At 39.5% G+C, this 13,316-nt stretch overlaps 1 long non-coding RNA gene across 1 annotated transcript; it reads left to right on the forward strand.

The window, feature by feature from the left end:
* Window positions 1-6,884: 6,884 nt before the first annotated feature.
* Window positions 6,885-11,173, forward strand: LOC134795015 (uncharacterized). Its single transcript, XR_010144759.1, has 4 exons — window positions 6,885-8,122; window positions 8,718-8,815; window positions 10,034-10,210; window positions 10,875-11,173. It is a non-coding gene; the product is annotated as an uncharacterized LOC134795015 (long non-coding RNA).
* Window positions 11,174-13,316: the final 2,143 nt, after the last annotated feature.

Raw genomic sequence — 13,316 nt, forward strand, 5'->3', positions numbered from 1 at the left:
CGAATGGGTGTATTATCAAAAGCGCCCTCAATATCTAGGAAGGCCGACATGGCTATGTCCTTGTCTTCCAAGGCCCTTTCCACTCTGTCAACTAGCTCCAGCAAGGCAGTCTCTGTAGATCTGCCCCTGCGGTAAGCATGTTGACTGTCGTGTATGGGTTTTCTCAGAAGACAGCTCTCCCTGATATACTTATCGATTACCTTTTCCAAGGTTTTAAGGAGGAACGAGGAGAGACTGATCGGTCTGAAGGACTTGGCTAAAGCATAATCCTTCCTCCCAGCCTTCGGTATAAATAATACCTTGACCTTGTTCCACTGTTCTGGTAAGTGTCCCCAGGCATAACTAGCTCTGAAGATTCTAACCAAATGCGGGATTAGGACTTCAGCTCCTCGCTGCATTAGCACAGGGCTTACTCCGTCCAGGCCGCACGTCTTGTAAGGTTTAAAGGAGTTTATAGCCCACTTCACTATCCCGGGCCTTATGACGAGGGCAGCCTGCCTCCAGTCCTCCGGGCGAGGCCTGTGCAGGCCTCTGACCACCTGGGACTGGTGCGACTGTCCTGCCCCTGGGAAGTGAGTTTCAGCTAAGAGCTCCAAAGTCTCCGTCTCACTAGCAGTGAAGGAGCCATCATGCCTCCTGAGAAGGCCTACTTGATTGCTTCTAGCTTTGGAGAGTATCCTGTGAAGTCTCGCTCCTTCAATTTCCTCGCAGAACCTCCTCCATGACGCTCTCTTAGCTTTCCTAATCTCTTTACTGTATTCATTTAGGGCTTTCCGATAGACCTCCCACTCCCCTGTCCTCTTAGCCCTATTGAATAACTTGCGTGTTTTGTCCCTGAGCCTCCTAAGGTTGGAGTTCCACCACGGGACCACACGTTTAGTAGATTTGACCTTGGGAGCACAGTTTTCTTCAAAGGCACTTACAATGCCATTTGAGACCACCTCTACCGCAAGTTCTAAACTCTCCCGCGTTTTGATTACCTTCCCTGCGGATTCCAGATTACGTTCTAGGCAGCTACTAGCCTTACATTGACGGACGCATTTTGGTTCACGTTTGCGATTTATTTTGTTATGTTCGCAAAACAGTTCCTGTACTAAATCATTTAGAAGAGCGGTACGGTGGTCTGTTATGGTGTTTACATGTTACAGTGAGAAGTGCTTTGTGTCAGAAAGAGACGAAAACGAAAGAAGAAAGAAAAAAAAGAAGACAGAAGATATTTTATAGCTGAGCGCGGAAGAAAAATAATAATAATGAAAGGATTTATTGCGGAACGAAACCTATAAAGAAGCAAAATGTTGTATCTATGAATGAAGAATTACCACTGCCATGATTGTGTATGAAAGAAAGAGAGAGGAATAGAGAGCGGAAAAAGGAGAGAAATGTTTCTTGGAATATTTTTGGATACAATAATTTGGTACAAAGATCGTAGATCGGAGAGAAGAAAGATCGTAGGAGTGTTTATTTATAATGGTTTTGGTGCTTGTTCAAGATTTTGGAATGTATAGTGAATGTGAGTGTAGTGATAATTAATTGTTCGCGAGTGAAGTGTGTGTGTGTGTGTGTGTGTGTATGTGTGCGTTCTTTTTGTTTCAAATGAAATTTGAAATGTTATCAAGATTTTTACGTCGTAACGTCTATAGAGGTCTTTAAGACCGTAGACAAATGGAAACTTGAATGAAGTTTAAGTCAACCAATGATGAGATGGAATGGTCTATACTCTATGTTAGTCCCGAAAGTTAAAGTAACCTATAAATTAATTAGGGAGACAAGAAATGAGATAATAATTTGGATTTTTATGTGTATTGCGTAATAACGAGTCAATGAGAGCAAAGTGAAGAAGCGTTATACTATCAAGAGAAGAGCAATGACTTTGGAAATATCTTACTACAAGGTCTGTAAGTAATGAATCATCATCGAGATATTCGAGATCTAAAATGACGACTCCATTTTCGAAACTATGTTATTAACTTATCACTGTTTTCAGAAGTGAGTCGACAGAGCGAAGTGAGCATGCCGCGACAGGGCCGGCGAAGCGCCAGAATCGATCTTTTATATTAAAGGAACGGCTTTCCATTGGTACAGTCTGACTGGACTAGAAACGGAAATAAACAAGAAATTATGTATCTCCTCGGGAGCCTCATAGGCCAGAGCTCCAGAAGGAAGGACCTCTGCAACGGGGCTGGGCATTGAGAGGACTCCAACTATATTTATATTTGTCGGGGCGTGACTCCAGAAGGACGTATTGCAGCGTTACAGGTCATAGTTAAAGACGCCTGTATAAAGTCGATCAGCAATGTTTGGCTACGTATTACTGGGTTGTAACGAAATTCATAATGTTGCGTAGAGAGTAACGCCATCTATTGGCGTGTTGTTGAACTAAGATGACAGGTAGAAGGCTTTGGAATGTCAAGAGGTTTCTCTTGGGTGAACGTAGGCACGAGTTGGCATTTTTGTCGTTATGTTGGTAGACTGGTCAAGCAGGTTGACTTGAGGCGACCAACTTGACGTTGAAGCGGGAGCACTGGAGCAGCGAGGCTCCGCCGCTGGTGTTCTTCTTGATCGGGCCGCGCTAGAGATCGGACGTACTCGTTAGCCAACCTCGTGCCTAACTCGCCACGTTCCTGAAGGCTTATACCTGAAGGATTATTCTGAAAGCTGATAGGATCCAACGTTCTTTATCCATTTAGCTAAGTGTTTTATTCCAAGTGTTATTTTGATTTCTTATGTTTCATTAGAAGCTTACTTTTGTGAAATAAAGAAAGGATGTGTTGTTTTGAAAGGATCTGATCTTTTATTTTACAACAAATCAGTTTGCATCGGAATAGCAATTGGTTCTTTTTATCATTAAGTACTGAAATATAGTAAATTGGTTATGCTCGATGACGAGATTTTCAGTCGTAGATCTAATATTCGTCAGTTGATCCTTAATATTCGTAACATCCAACTTCAACCCTGTAAGATCATTCTTATGTGATTTACATAGATCCATTAGTGCCTTTAAGTCTTGTCCAAATTCTGAGAGACTGTTTTTAATCTCAGTATCAGGGTCAGGTTGTTTACGTTTACGTACGGTGATTTGCGAATCGGTGGCGAAGGTGTCTATAATTTTACTTAGGGCAAACCTTGGTTAATCGGTGATAGTTAGGTTTATTGACAATATAATATTACCTATCAATAAAAATATTTTTGAAATGTTATTATGTAAAAGTAGATGAATTTGTCTACCATTTCTGAACTTATGATTATATTTATGATGTACCAAATTAATTTAATAAACATTTTTATTGACCCATGAAACAGCAGGTAATTCAGTGATATTCAGGTTAATATGTGACATATGCTTGGTTATTCTGTGATATAGTCAGGTTAAGCTGTGATAAAGTTTAAAAATAGAAATAAAAGACAATTTAATAAGTAACTTTTTACATTTATTAAAAGTTTAACATCTGTATTGGCACAATCAGCTTTGGGTCACTTATTTATTACTTTAGGAACTTTTTAATCACATGAATTACTTAAAAATACAAATTTGCTTAATTATTTAACTAACTAGTCAGAAAGTTGACATTCAGAACAAAGGAAAAAAGCTGGATCTAGGATACTTTGGCATTTCATATGATACCAGGTCTTGCAGAATTGACACTCAATCCATTCTGCTCCATTTTTATTCTTGACATCGTGCTCATAATCACCTTTGCAAGTTCCACAGATGTTGGTGTTCACATTTAGCTGTGACAGGGCTGGAGTGGGTTTAGAAACTTTTTGTTTAGTTTGCCTTCTCTTTATGGTTTTAGTTTTTATTATTTTTTGCACTCCAGAGCATCCCGGCTGTGGTTCTTTTGAAACCTGCGGCTTGCCAGATTTCAATATAGGCTGATTATTTTCTTTTTCAGTTACAATTTGTGGGGCCGAAGTATTTTTTTGTATGACATCATTGTTAGGTTTGGCAGGACTAGTCAGTGTCGGTGGCAATGGTTCAAAAACTTTGCCCTTGATGACTTTTTGTTTGGTTTGTTTTCTTTTTTGTTGTGTTTTCTTCATTGTAGGTATTTTAAGGATTTGTTGTACACCAGAGCCTCCCTCTTGTGGTTTTTCAGGATTTTGTGGATTTTCAGATGCCAAAAATGGTTGTGAAGACTCTTCATGAGTTTGTGAGACTGAATTATTTTGTATGGGATCATTATTATCATTGGGATCAAGAGTCGTTAAAGATGGTGCAAGTGCATGATCAGGGATAGCATTATAGTTAATAGGGAAAATGGGTTCCGTCTATTTGGCATAACTTTCGTGACCCGAAACGCATCTGGCATAACCTATTTGGCAGAAATGTTTTTCGACGAATGTTAAATTTGCAGAAAGCTTCAGTTTGTATAATATGCAATAGCCCGAATGTTTGCAAGTCCGAATCTTAAATAGACTACTACTATTGTGGCGTAAAGCCAGGGGTGTGGACTGTAGTTTTTGTAAGTTCCTATCGTAACACTATACTGAGGTACAAAAGGGTGAGCGCGCTTACCGTCAGTCTTGTGGTCTGCAGCTGGCAGAGGCCTCTGCGGGTGGATTGCTGATTCCTCGTTATTTACACGCACTGAATTATGAGTTTTTACTAGGGTTTTACTGTTTCTTGCGAATTAGGCGATCTATTTCTTCGCGATTTTGCTGTGACACTGACACTGTTAGTTATTATTTTTCAGACCACCTTTTCTGTGTCGCCGGCCAGTAGCCTCGCTACCTCAAGTAAATCAGTATAGCAGTATTAAGGTTGAATACTAAACACCCCCCACCGAAAGCACTATGTGGCTTTCTCATAATATGAAAAAAGGAGAGAACAGAACTTGCGCATGTATAGGCGCGAAAAATAAAATATATGCAATTAATGCGATAAAAAGAGGGGATTTAGTGAGTATAGGGCAGAGGACACAGTTTATTAACAGGTCTCAAAAAAGAATTGTTAGCTCTTGTGCGCAGAGTAACCTTGCGCACAATGCCGTCTAAACCGGGATGTGTTTGTTGGACAATTGCAAGTGGCCAACTGCAAGGAGAAACTCGGTCGTCCCTGACCAACACTATGTCTCCTACATTAATATTGGGAGGCGAGGTGAACCATTTTGACCTTTGCTGTAAGGTGTGTAAATAATCTTGGCTCCATTTCTTCCAAAACAGTTGAGAGCAACTCATACAGACTGCAAATCATACTCTGGTACAGCTGTCAGACTCTTGCCTATCAAGAAGTGTCCAGGAGTTAGGACATTAAACTCGTGAGGATTATCACTAGCCGGCAGAGCGCATAATGGCCGTGAATTCATTATGGCTTCAATTTTACAGAAAATTGTTGTTAGCTCCTCAAAAGTCAAAGCTTTGTCACCGACAGCACGCACAAGATGGTATTTCGCAATGCGAACGCAACTCTCCCATAAACCACCCATGTGAGGGGCGCTAGGAGGATTGAACTGCCAGTTAATCAAGCGCTGAGCGCAGCCGTTACAAATATCCTGTTGAGTGCTCTTGTCAGATATGAATTTCTGAACATCAGTAAGATGTTTACTGGCTGCTGTGAAATTCGTCCCACAATCGGAATAAAAGCATGCCGAGAGACCGCGACGGGATACGAATCTATCTAGAGTAGCCAAAAAGCAATCGGCAGATAGAGAGGAGAGCGTTTCCAAATGCACGGCTTTAGTTGAAAAGCAAACGAAGACCGCTAAATAAGCCTTCTCTATCTTCGCATTGCGCCGTAAGCTTTCCTTTATATAAAAAGGTCCGGCCAGGTCCACACCTACATGCTCAAACACCTTATTAGGCAACAGACGAGTTGATGGAAGGTCACCCATTTTAGGCTGCAGCAGAGTGGGTCTACATTTGTAGCAGCTCTTGCACTTTGAATGAATGGAACGAATAAGGCTACGAGCCGACAAGATCCAATATCTCTGGTTGAGAATATTCTGCAAGGTCTGCGGACCTGTGTGTAAATATTTCTTATGAAAATATTCAACCAAGAGCTTTGTAAACCTACTTTGCTTCGGCAACAATATAGGATGCTTCGCATTGTAAGGCAAGTCAGAGTGCGGGATACGACCCCCCACCCTGAGGAAGCCTCGATCGTCAAGAAAGGGTGCAAGCTTCCTTAACGAAGGGATGTACGTTACGCCCTTTTTCAAAGTTTCGATTTGCTCTTTGAAGTAGGCTGCTTGTACTAATTTAATCAAGCTATCATGGCAGTGTTGGGCGTAATTAATTACTTGAGTAATTTAATTACTAATTGAATTATATGTAATTGAATTGTTTGTAATTGAATTACATGGTAATTTAATTACATGTAATTCAATTTGCTGTGTCATTCGCAATTGTAATTACATTAATTGGTAATTAAATTATTCAATTACTTTTCGTTACCTTTTTTATTAATTTGTAAAGATGAACAAATTTCCTTGGAGTAAGTACTTATAAAAGAAAACTTTTTTTAATTATACCCTGCATAACGTTATAACATATTTTTTATCCCGGAAATCGTCCTTTTAGCCTCTTTAGAGGGTAAATGTGACAAACCACGTCGAAAGGTACGCTAACGGCTCGGCCACGACATCGAGCGGCTTGCGACGGCGGGAGCGATAACATGAGTAATAAATAAATAACCATTGGTTGGAGCGAAAGGTCCGATCGCTATGTCACGCTCCAACCTATGGTTATCGCTCCCGCCGTCGCAAGTCATTCAATGTCGTGGCCGAGCTGTAAGACGGTCGACGTTTATGTCGCGTAGCACCGCATTAGTATTGGGGCGCTGCTAGTCATGGCATTGCCTTGAGGCGCCCTTCGACGTGAACTGAAACAAATGGTGGGCAAATACTTAAAAATAGGGAGTGGGGGTAAACAATCATCAACACATGTGTATCAATAAAATGTTTTATTCCTCAAATCAGTTTCATAAAAAATGCACTTTTGTTTCACATATAAGTACGTTATTTTAAATTAGACTTTAACACTACCCTCATCTCAAACATTTCATCGGATAATCTATGCGATTTTGGTAGGTTGATCATAGTCGCGTAAGAAAAGAGTCTTTCAACTGGTCCTGATGATGGCATTGGTGTATTAAATTTTTTGAAAATATTCATGACTTGAGGGTGTCGGTGTAACATAGAAATGTTTTTGTCTTCATCGCTGAGATAGTTTGTAAGCAAAACATCTGGTCGTGTAGAATGAGGGGAAGACCCCGCTCCCTCGCCTTCAGAAGAGTCTGTTTCAAAGTCGAAGAATGTGTCTTCATTTGTTTTTGTTCTCGTACTTCCTTCTAGCGTATCATCTTGATCGTGTAATTGATTTGCAATTTTTTGTTTGAATATTGTCTTTAACCTGCGATTGTGTTGGTAATCAATGGCAGTGAACCATTTATTCTTAAATCGGGGATAAGACAGTGCTGCTATTGCGGCCATCGTTCCTGTTGGAGTATTTAAATCAAAGAAGTCAGAAAACCTTTCTTCCACACTTGTCAAATGCTTTGTGACTAGTGCTTGGCAATATATCAAGTTTTCATTTGCCAGTTTTGTTAATTTTGTGCGCAATGACAGCAATGGACGCGATTCTACGTGCACATCGCCTAAATAGCCTAAAATTAAAATGTCTAAGTTTTAATCATATTTTAGACGGCGGATTTAACAAGTGCTATTCCAGAACGTCAAGCTGACTAAATTTAGCCAGATTTTAGACGGATTCTAAAATTTCTAAGTTGAATTGAGTGTGTTGCCACTTTAAAAAAATAAGTGAACGAATGAATGAATGATATCTGTATAAAAACTGTAAAATCGTATTTTCTTTTGGGTGAAATATGATAATTTAATGAATTTTATTCCATTACATATATTTAACACTAGTGTACACACCTTAGACCACTAAAACGTTACTTTTTAATTATGTAATTAAAAATAATTAATCAAATTTTAATAGGCAACATTTAAAAAAATCTGCTGTCAAGTACGAAGAAGTTTGTAAACTTTGTTTGTATTCCAATTTGTTTGGTTTTGTTTGTGGAAAACGTGGAAAATGTCAGTGTCGCGAAAGCGGAGCAATAAAACGCAACAGGAGGTGCTCGTAGAGCATCTCCATGCTAACTTGATGTTAGCAAGAGGTAAGCATGTTTATTTACTAATATGATGTGACATAAGGTGAAAACAATTTGAGATGAAGAAATGAATTCCTCTTTTCTTCATCTCAAATTGTGTCTCGAGTTCGTTCTAGCCGTCGACTCTAGAGCCGTTACCGGCGTTCTGCGTTCGTGTTCCATGGGACCTGAATGTAACGCCAACGCAGAACTCCGGTTACCACTTTCGAGAATGGAGAAGTTTAGGTACCGTACAAATATCGCCACAGTACCGTAACGACAACGCCTTACCGCATCCACTGCGCTGAAACTGAAGCTGCTAAAATAATCAGACCCACGAAAACAGCTGCAAATTCTGTTGTAAGAGCCTTGGAAGATCAACTTACTATAATTTGTAGGAGTGGGCAAGACCAATCTGTATATCAAATTATTGGAAATGTTACTTGTGTAGTGATGGACACCTTTGCACCTGGTACAAATCCCACTGGTCTATTTGACTAGGCTTATATTGGTTTAGTTGTAATGTTAATGATAATGACCTTGTTATAATCAACTACCTGTGTCATGAAGTTTTTTTTTTATTGTATGTATTTGTGTATGGGTAAAATGTGTATCTTTTCAGGAAATACGGCTAGCCCCAAAGTGGCAGCATTTTAGGCGGCCCTAACTGTTACTCTTAATAGTCACGGATGTCGAAGGACAGTGGCGGAGTGGCAGAGTGTAAGTACTGTTGGAATCAAAATAAAATAAATAAATATTAGGGGATTTTTTTACACAAATCAATCTAGTCCCTGTCCCTAAGTAAGCTCAATAAGGCTTGTGTTATGGGTACTAGGCGATGATATATTTAATAGATATATACTTAAATACATAGAAAACTACCAAGTCTCAGGAACAAATGTTTCTGCTCACTACAGAAACAAATGCCCTTACCGGGATTCGAATCTTGGACCTCTAGCTTCATTAGCAGTGTCACTACCAACTAGGCTAAACAGGCCGAGCAGCCAATGGTTTTTCAATTTAAGCTTGATTTTAGCGTGCACCTAGGCACAAGTACATGTTACATGGGAGCAATATTAAATGTGTCAGTTGTCTTAAGGTCATGTGATAAATTTTATCGGCTTCTGAATAATATGAACAGATGAGAATTATCTCTCTAATGCTTCAAGATCCCACACAAGAGGGTTAGAGGTAGAACCAGTGTAAATAACAAAGCAAAGTTTAGTTTGTTTTACTATCTAAGACTATATCATGTTTTTGCAGCTGTTGGTACTCCTAAATATAAATAACAAATAAAAAATAAATTCTTTTGAATTTGTGTTTGAAGATATTAAATTAAACGATTTGCCTATTAACATCTAGAGCCCAAAACACAAGCATCATGTGATGGGTAATTTAAATGAAGTGAAAAAGAAATGTTGGTTTATATTGGTAACGCTGGAACTTTCTTGAAGTTTGAAACTTGGCTGAATTCACCTTGCCTTATGAACATAGAGCTATATCCTCATTTTTATATAAAACAAAATTCTTGACTGAAATGAAGTTTTGTACATGCAATTGATTGATTTGCTATATTTTTTTATTATACAATCTAAACATAAATATCAGGGGGTAAATCAAATTTAAAAATATGTATCTGTGTGCTCATAAGATCTTGCCATTAAGGCCATCGCATACTTTTTAATTAATTACATTCGCTAATTCCGCGTCAATATTTTCGATTAAGACTGTACACAAAGTTTCATAAAAAACTAGCATACTTATTGCCTATTGCTTAAAAATGAGAATGAAACTATGTTTGTATGGAGGGGAGAGGCGAGCTTATGGGGGATAATTTATTAACATAAAAACGTTGCCTGAGTTCATATACTTCCAGAAGCACAGAAAACATTCTACATATTTCAAATAACATGTCGTAAAATTCCTTTATAATTGCAGATTTGGTCGCAGTGGACACAGAAGGTCAAATCTAAGTACAGACAATACAGAGATCAAACGGAGGGCACTGGTGGAGGTCCTGCATTAGTCCGCCCACTGACAGACACAGAACTTAAGGTTTTGGAGGTCGTAGGAACAGCTGCAGTGGATGGATTTACCAATCTGGAGACTCCACTAGTAAGTCACCTTTTTTTAAATAATAAGATGTAGGTCCTGATTTTAACTTGGATTGTAGCACCTCAAATGGTTAATAAAGCTTAGGATCTTAGGATATACAATTATGATGGCAATAACCTCCACCTCTTGGTAGACTCAGTAAGGGTCAGCACCCATTTTATAACAAAAGAATGACATCCATCCACCCATCACCTACACTACAGAACCTTAGGCTTCCCAACACTATACCCCAAATACATCCATCCGTTCTGGCACGATACGGTGCGCGCCTCTGGCGCAGCTAGTAATAGCCAGTTACGCGGGCGAAAACTGAATTACAGTTTCACTTGTACGCGATTAAGTCCCAGTGGATAATTTTCATATTTTTTCTTATAAAGAAACTGTTAAGTGGCTTTTTGGATTTTCTACGAGATACATTCAGCCAAAGGTAAATTAAACATGTGTATCTGTGTAAGTGTGTGTCTGTCTGCGCCATCATAGCTCCTAAACGGATGAACAGATTTGAGTGTGGTTTTTTTTTAATCGAAAGTCTTAATCGCGGAGATGGTTCTTAGCCATGTTTTTGAGACATGAAACTTTGAAATAAAAATGTCGAGGTTTTTCTACTTCTTTAAGTATACGAGTAAATAAAGTATAAACTTATGCACTTGTCACTTTGTTTTAGGTTGGTTCTGTTGAAATTTCAACACCGGCACCAGTTGATGAACAACCACCAGTTGCTGCCCAGCTGCCAATTGCTATCCAGCCATCAGTCGCTGACCACCCACCAGGTGCTGTCCAGCCACCAATTGCTGTCCAGCCATCAGTCACTGTCCACCGACCACTTGCTGTCCAGCCATCATCTGCCAGTGTTGGCCGTAATGGTTAATTCTAATTAACAATTAATCAATTGCATTAACCATTAATTCCGCAATTAATCAATTGCATTACGCATCAATATAATTAAAATTAGTTGGAATTGAATTTTGAGACGTTTAATTACACTGATTGTCAATCTGCATTAACGTTTAATGGAATTAAATAATTTTTTTCATAAACTAATAATTAAGGTTACTTTTGCTTGGAACTATTAAAATTATAAATAAAAATAACCATTAATACAAGCTTCAGTGAATTATCAGATCGTGATACATATTTTAACATGAGACTACACTATATGTTTCTATACACTCATTATAGGTGTATTCCTATTTGTCCCTGCCATATGTGAGTTGGAGACAAATGGGAAACGGGGACAAATGGGATTTATATGCAGAGCCTATTCCATCTGTTCCAGGTGGGAACAAATGGGAAAACATCAGAAAATGATGTGTTCCCATTTGTCCCCACTTTATTGGTGTGGAGACAAATGGGAAACGGGGACAAATGGGATTTATATGGAGCGTCTATTCCATCTGTTCCAGGTGGGAAAAAATGGGAAAACATGGGAAAATGATGTGTTCACATTTGTCTCCACACCAATAAGGTGGGGACAAATGGAAATGTTTTATATGAATGAATATGAACGGCGGGGAACAAAAGGGATACACCCGATATTAGTATTCCCATTTGTCTCCGCTCCAATGAGATGCGGAAAAATGGAAATATTTCTATGCAGCGTCTTTTCCCATGTTTCTATACACTCATTATAGGTGTATTCCTATTTGTCCCTGCCATATGTGAGTTGGAGACAAATGGGAAACGGGGACAAATGGGATTTATATGCAGAGCCTATTCCATCTGTTCCAGGTGGGAACAAATGGGCAAACATCAGAAAATGATGTGTTCCCATTTGTCCCCACCTTATTGGTGTGGAGACAAATGGGAAACGGTAACAAATGGGATTTATATGCAGCGTCTATGCCATCTGTTCTAGGTGGGAAGAAATGGGAAAACATCGGAAAATAATTTGTTCCCATTTGTCTCCACACCAATAAGGTGGGGACAAATGGGAAAACATCATTTTCCGATGTTTTCCCATTTGTTCCCGATTCGCGTGACCTACGCCATGCATGAAGCTGGGACAAATGGGAATGTTTTATATGAATGAATATGAACGGCGGGGAACAAAAGGGATACACCCGATATTAGTGTTCCCATTTGTCTCCGCTCCAATGAGATGGGGAAAATTGGAAATATTTCTGTGCAGCTTCTTTTCCCATATGTTTCTATACACTCATTATAGGTGTATTCCTATTTGTCCCTGCCATATGTGAGTTGGAGATAAATGGGAAACGGGGACAAATGGGATTTATATGCAGTGCCTATTTCATCTGTTCCAGGTGGGAACAAATGAGAAAACATCGGAAAATGCAGTGTTCCCATTTCTCCCCACCTTATTGGTGTGGAGACAAATGGGAAACGGGGACAAATGGGAAATAATTGCAGCGTTTATTCCATCTATTCCAGGTGGGAAAAAATGGGAAAACATGGGAAAATGATGTGTTCCCATTTGTCCCTTCTCATGTATGGCGTAGGACACGTGGATAGGAGACAAGTGGGAACACACCAATAATGCGCCCATTATAACCAATAATGAGTGTATTCCCATTTGTCCCCTCGGGGAACATATAGGAAAAGGCTGCATAAAATATTTCCCATTTGTCCCCACCTTATTGGTGTGGAGACAAATGGGAACACATCATTTTCTGATGTTTTCCCATTTGTTCCCACCTGGAACAGATGGAATAGACGCTGCATCTAAATCCCATTTGTCCCCGTTTCCCATTTGTCTCCACACCAATAAGGTGGGGACAAATGGGAACACATCACTTTCTGATGTTTTCCCATTTGTTCCCACCTGGAACAGATGGAATAGGCTCTGCATATAAATTCCATTTGCCCCCGTTTCCCATTTGTCTCCAACTCACATATGGCAGGGACAAATAGGAATGCACCTATAATGAGTGTATAGAAACATATGGGAAAAGACGCTGCAAAGAAATATTTCCATTTTTCCCCATCTCATTGGAGCGGAGACAAATGGGAACACTAATATCGGGTGTATCCCTTTTGTTCCCCGCCGTTCATATTCATTCACATAAAACATTCCCATTTGTCCCAGCTTCATGCATGGCGTAGGTCACGCGAATCGGGGACAAATGGGAATACACCAATAAGCACCCAT

Source organism: Cydia splendana, chromosome 11 (genome assembly GCF_910591565.1).
Source record: "Cydia splendana chromosome 11, ilCydSple1.2, whole genome shotgun sequence".
Taxonomy (NCBI): domain Eukaryota; kingdom Metazoa; phylum Arthropoda; class Insecta; order Lepidoptera; family Tortricidae; genus Cydia; species Cydia splendana.